Raw genomic sequence first — 7,099 nt, forward strand, 5'->3', positions numbered from 1 at the left:
ATAATATAAATAACAACAACTTGAAAAGGATTTATGCATTTTATCTCTCGATCGATTCGAGCTGTCAAACCCATCAAACACACTGGCCCTGTTCATGAGTATTATTTTATATTCAGTGTATTCTCTTTCAATTTGGCTGTGAAGTCATCAAGTTGCGATTGAATCGAGATCGTCAGGTATCAACGTCACATTCGTCAAAATAGACGGACTCAATTTACGAACACACCGACACATAATATCAATCGCTGAATCAGCGACGCTGATTATAATGGTTCTAATATGACTTGGCGTTTTTTTCTTCAACAAGCATTTTTTTCCCCCTATTTCACTTCATATTCATTTTCAATGATTCGATCAAACGCTGAAATTGAATGGACGCGAAGAAATTTAGTTGATTTTTTTAATTCAACTTTGTCGAAAATAATTCTATCATCGCATTCGAAGCGCCTTGTTTGTGGCAGCAAATGAACCATGATAATCGAATCTGACGTTTGTGAACTGCACACACAGCCTGTCCAGTTCGTTCATTGGAAAGAGATCAATGTTGATCGGTTCATCGAAATAAAAACATTCAATTCAAAAGGGACCCGAGAGAGAAAATGAATAAAAAAAAAGAAGAAACATAAACATACAGCTGAGACCAACATCGGTTTCAAGAAACTTCACTCGTCATTGCTTTGGACATGCATTGAAATTCATTTTAAAATTGAAACTGATTTAAGTGATCTTGACATAAGAGGATTAAATTTCATTTTTTTTTCTCTCAAATATGTGTATTGGTGCTCTCTTTTTCATGCCATTATGCTTAAGCCTGAGTGGATCTTTGTTTTCATTCGATCGATAATTCCCAATCTTTGCATCGGATACAATGTTACTGCTTTTCTTTGTTAATAAGCATTAAACAACAATGCTGTCATGATTTGATTTGACCACAAGCATTCTATGGCTAAGGCACTTTTTTCTCTCTTAATTTAGGTTTTTTCATTGCATCCGGTCTGATGGATAGAATTCAATGGAAAAACAGTGAAATTTTGATATATTTGAAAGAAGAAGAAAAAAATCCATAAAATCTCAGTGTGTGTTACAGTTCGGTGAAATAACATACGCAACGATCAATTTGATTGGGATTAATTTCTACGTTTAACAGCCAGTGTTATTGCGTATCATCAATGTGCGCCGCAATTTTCCTGAAAAAATGCGCAAATTCGAGAGAGTGATGCAAAAACGTTTATCAGCTTGTCAGTCTATCGGCCATCTAATTACGTTGGAAATTCTTAGTAAACGAACTCACACACACAGCAGAGAGACAGAGGGAGATGGTTTTATCTCTTATTTAACAAATCTTTTTTGACAGGACTAAAGCTACCGTATGTCACATTCAATAGGATTTATCAAAACTGACACATTTCGAAGCGCTGGTAAACAGTGTATTGTGTGCGTGCTTTGTCATTGCATGGTTGTTGTTTCTTATTCTTTTCGTCGGTGTTATGCCTTCAAAATCCCTCTTTTCGACATTCAATTTGGGATTTTCATACGTCTTACAGCTTCTTTATTTTGTTAGTTTGCTTCATTTGATTTTGATGCCGAAATGAGTTGGTTCGGATTTTTTTTAGTCGGTCGTTTGTTCATTTCAGTCCATTCGATTTACATGTTTTTTTCTTTCATCAAATGATTTTTTTCACATCTCTCTTTTGGGGTCTTTTAAATCCGTTTTTTTTAAGAACAAAAATTATTCACTTAAACAGTTCAGTTGATTGATTCGATTTGACCTGGGATAAATCACTTCTTAACATCAATGGTTTCGACTTGTTTTCCCGTCTTCATTGATGTTGAAATTGATTTTTCGCACAAAAAAGAACAGACGTCGAAATTTTGCTTTAGAAAATGTATTTTCTTTTTCTCTTTTTGCCGGCTATTGTTTAAACGCCCAACATAAGCGGCAATATTTGCACAATTGTAGGAAAAAAATTGAAAATCAACGAGACAATCAAGAATGTCTATCAACAAGTACAAAACGCATTGAGTATCGATTCGAAAAAGTTTTCGGCAGAAAGTCATGCACGAAGGCGGTGCCAAACGCCCACTTTTTGAATAATTTTAATGTGCGAGAAATATGTGTTCTTCACAATGTTTCACAAGCGAGGAAAAAAAGACACATACTACACACAAACCAGCACTGACGTCTCGAAATTGAAAAACTACTTGACTTGTTCATCTGAATAAAGTGCGATATGCCATTTGATTCTGGCCTGTCTTTAATAAATATTATTTATTAAACACGCGCTTCATCAAATTAATGGTGAAAAGGTCTTTAATTTTTCTTGATGCAAGTGTTTTCGCTGCTTTAATGACATTTCGCTTTTTTTCGTATTCGCGTGAATTTCGATGCGCGCGAATCTTGAAATTCATCTTGAGACAACTTAATTTGCTGTTCGCTTTGAGAACACTTGGATGGCATCCAATCGAAATTTTATGCTCATTTCTTTTTTCGTCGCCACTCATGATTCTTGTGTCGCAACGACAATTTTCGTCGTTCAATCGAAAAAATGGCTGCTTTTTGCCAAAGCCATTACAACATTATAATTTATGCCTCAGCGTGTGTGTATACGCGCTTATGCAAACGCGTTCCAATTGCAATTTGTTTTGACAAATGCGAATTTTGCTTTGTGTTTGACCGTTGCGATAAACTTACTGCTAATGTATTTTTTCTTCTTGTTTTTGTTGTTCAACGATCAAATTTGTCATTCTCAATAAAGTCAATCCATCAACTGAGCAGCACGCAGCAGTAACAACACACCAGCTGCCCGCAGTGAAACAGCTTGATTTTTCACTTGATAATTAATTCGTAAATTAATAATTGGCAAATGAGAACTTCACATTTTATTTATATGTCGTTCTGTACGATTTTGTTTTGTTTTCATTGTGTCAATTCGTTTTTACATTTCTTGCACAAAAATAGCACTCGATTCTGTATGTGATTTAGTTGAGTATAGCCCAAAGGCACGTCAAGAATATCGTGTCACTAAATAAATATCATGAACTTTTCTGTATTCAATCGTTTCTCCTTCAGTTGTTGTGGTTTTTTGTTGTTGTTGGTTTTTTTTTGCGTTGAATAATTATAGTGATATGTCAGTTGATTGTTTTGAATGCGACACACTTAGTTCGTGCGCTGTGAAACGATTTACATGCCATGAAATAAATATATATAAATTATGATATGCTATTGATCAAAAGGTGCCACACCGGTAATCGAATGTGTCACTTTCCAGAACAAGTCATAAATTTAGCAACACTCAATGTCATAACTGCATGTTAAATATATATTCACAAGACTTGCGAGAGAGAGAAAAAGATAATTAAAAGAACCGTTTATTATCGACAGGAAAAACATATTTTCTTTTTCAATCTCCGACTGCAATCAAGTAAAATATGAGAGAAACTGCGAGTTGATTGTTTTGTTGGTTTTTTTATATTCATCCGCAGAAAAATTGCTTCTGGCTTATCTGTAATTATTTTTTTTTTTCAGCTAAAATGTGGAAAAAAACTTTCATATTAATTATTGTTTCGTTCGATCACTGCCACACTGCAATGATCAGCATTGGATTTCACCATATATTTTTTTTGCTCTTTCGTTATTGCAAAATTATAACTTGCTCATATCTTTAAATCATTATCAGATGCGACGTGTGAGCGAATTTCGATAAAATAAATGCGAACAATTTTCATTCACGAATGTCAGGTATTGGGGAATGCAGAAAAAACACGAATTATCTTAGCCAAGCTGAGAAAAGGCTGCTCTCAAAGCTGAGAAAGAGAACCGAAAGTATGTGTGTGAGAGAGGGCATACTATTAAATTGTTCGTCGGGATTGAGATTTTATAAATGGACAGTGCACAATTGAAATTGAAAATCGCCGACGAATGACGTTGATTGCTTGGCCAGAGAATAAGTACAAAACAGTGTGTTCTGCATTCATTTGTGTCGTCGTGTATGTAGAAAAATAATTAATTGAATAAAAAGAATATTGAGTAAAAATAACAACTTCATCCATCAAAGTCATTTACCTCGTTGTGTACGGTATTTAGTGTCTCGTATGAGCGCGCGCGCAATGTTACTTTTCCGCACACACCTAGTGTGAAAGGGGAAAGTATTGCAATAGGTCAAAATTTTCGAAACCTCAAAAACATGTTTTCTGGACGTTTCTGAGGTCAGAGAACCCGAATCAGGCCGTTTTGAGCATGGTTGTTGTGGGTCTGTTCCACGTCGTACGTCGTACGTCGTACGTCGTACGTTGTCCGCCGTACGCAAAATTTGTCCATCGATTTTCTCACCACCCAGAAAAGTTATTTGAAATCTGACTTCACGGGATGATTGGGGGTCCCCAGGAATAGAAATCATCAGATTTTGAGCGACTTTGGTTGATGGAAAAAAATTCCATGCCTGGAGTGATACCTATGAAAAAGAGTCCAATTTTCGTCCAAAAGTCATACTTAATGTAGACTTAAACATTCAAAAATATGTATTGGGGGGTTTTTTGGCACGAGAAAACCGAATCCGACGTTAGTTTTGAGATACAATCAATTTTTGATACAGTTTCCTTTAAAAAATCACAGAAAAATTGAATTTTCGTATGGGAGCCATGTCTGTTTGCTACTTTAATGACGCGAAACTTTGCACAGACTATTTTTTGCACAGAAAGTTTGAAGAGATTTCAATCAAAATTAGGGGTAACTCCCATACAAAATTTACAATTTTTGGCTCAAAAACGAATATTTTGTATGGGAGGTACTCTTAATTTTGGTTGAAATTTCTCCAAACCCTCCGAATGTTATTTTTTGGTGAAAGAAATAACCTGTACAAAGTTTCATGCCATTAAGGTAGCATATAGACATGGCTCCCATACAAAAATCCAATTGTGACTTTAGTTATGAGAAGTGTTTCAAAAATAATTTTTATGGCAAAATTAACGTCAGACATATTTTTTATAGTGTTTTGTTTGAAAATAGAATACTTTCAAATGCCGCACAAATGGGTTCATCATGAAAGTGTTAAAAATCTTTTCTCGGGTACTTCTGCTATTAAATTAAAGAATATTTCGTTGCCAAAGTTGAAAAATATTTTTTGGTTTCGAACTTTACGACGCTTGAAAGGCTTGAAAAATCGAAAAAATATTATTTTGAACTTGCTTAATAAAATACGCAACTACCACCGTGCGGAAAAGTTCGTCTTACTCCCGTAAGACTCTTTATTTTTTTGTTCATTTACTATTGCAATTATTACCAACGTTTTCCATCTCTGTCATTCGTTTGGCACTATCCAATTCGGGCGTCACTATCAATTTTGTGGCCGGCTCAAAAGTGAGACAAGAAAGAATGTAATGTACATATTTAAATAAATAATAAATGGTTGCATACAAAGCAAATGCGGCTCCAACAACACACACACACACACTTTCAGCCGTCATTTTACCGTGCACCATGATGAATTGGTTCCAGACAATTTTCATATTAATTGAATTCACTTTGCATTTTGCAGCGTGTGTAATGGGTCTTTCTCTCTCTCTTTGTGTGTGTGTCGTTCGGCTGATGTGTCAGTACATGTAGACAATACGTACTACATGAAATTAACTGACCTGTCAGATGATATTACCATGTAATTGCAAGTGAATGAGATACGAAAAGGAAAATATATATCACTCCCTTTTAGCCCATCGAAACGCTGTCCAACTCTATTAAGAATAATGTATATTTGCCGGAGCGCTCCCCGGCCAGTCAAGAATTTTGATTGAAATTCATTCACCGTTGTGTGCTCTATATGACAATGATTGTTTTTTTTATTCGTACATATATTTCATTGAATTAAGTTCAAGGAAGTAATTTCCATTTTAAAAGCATTTCAATTGCACTTTACAGAGCCGAACACATAACATAAATCCACACAAAAAAATCAATTATATATCGTTGGCATACATCGATTGAATTCAATTCACATGACGGAACAAAGTCAACAAAAATCACAAATTAAAGATTTAAATCGAATTTGCAACGAATCAATTGATGGCTGTGGCTGGAATGTGTGTGTGAGAGTGTGTCTACAACGAAGAGTTGAGAGACGCCCGGAAGGCAAATGCACGTAACATTTTCCATTTAATTTGATGAATAATTTCGAGAATTTTGTCAACCGAAAGCATTCAAAGAGAGAAAAGCTGACATTGACAACGTATTTAAAACTTGTACATTGGACACGCAATCTCACTCTCTTTCTCTCCCTTTCTGCACGCGTATAGACATACACACTCTCTCGCCTGAATCAATGAGAAACTGTTTGCATGAAAATTCGAACCAATTTCGAAACGAGAACCAAAAGAGCTTGATATTTGCACAATAAGCACGTATGCAATGCGTCAGTTTAACCTTAGGTCAACTGAAAATTATTTACGGTATTTGTTTTTTAGTCTTTCATTGTGCTCGCACTGAAATCGTTGCGTGATGCATCGAGAATAATGTCGAAAATATCAAAACACATTGAACATCACCACTGGTGCACTGCACACCACATTCGCTCAATTTGCATATTCAATTGCATCAGAGATCAGAAAACGCAGCGAACGTATCGAAAATTCATAAAACAAAAACCCCCGAAAACTACAAATTGACCGAAAGGTACAATTCCAGAGAGAGAGAGAGAGCGGGAATTGTGCATGTGTGAGCAAGTGCAATGCAGACAGAGAGATTATTGTCTCTCGAATGGGGCTCATGCGATTCTGAGAAGCAAATTGGCACACAAAGCGCATTGAAGCAGATACTTGAAATTCTAAACAGATAGCATCTAATAAATGAATTATTGTTTTGTGATTTTAAATCAGAATTGGGTTTTGTTTGACTTCACCATCTCCATCTCCTCGCGTTAATACACTGAGAGGCCAAAAGAGCTAGAGAGAGAGAGAGAGAGAGAGAGAGAGAGAGAGAGAGAGAGAGAGAGTAGGGAGTGTGATGTTCGACATGCAATCTCATTTGATTGGATATGTACATTGTGCGACAAGCTGAATCATACTAATAAACTTGTTTTATATGCGTTGGCAGATAGTCACAGCGCTTGAG

Source organism: Contarinia nasturtii, unplaced genomic scaffold (genome assembly GCF_009176525.2).
Source record: "Contarinia nasturtii isolate CC-2019 unplaced genomic scaffold, AAFC_CNas_1.1 Cnas_scaffold_695, whole genome shotgun sequence".
In the NCBI taxonomy this organism is placed as follows: domain Eukaryota; kingdom Metazoa; phylum Arthropoda; class Insecta; order Diptera; family Cecidomyiidae; genus Contarinia; species Contarinia nasturtii.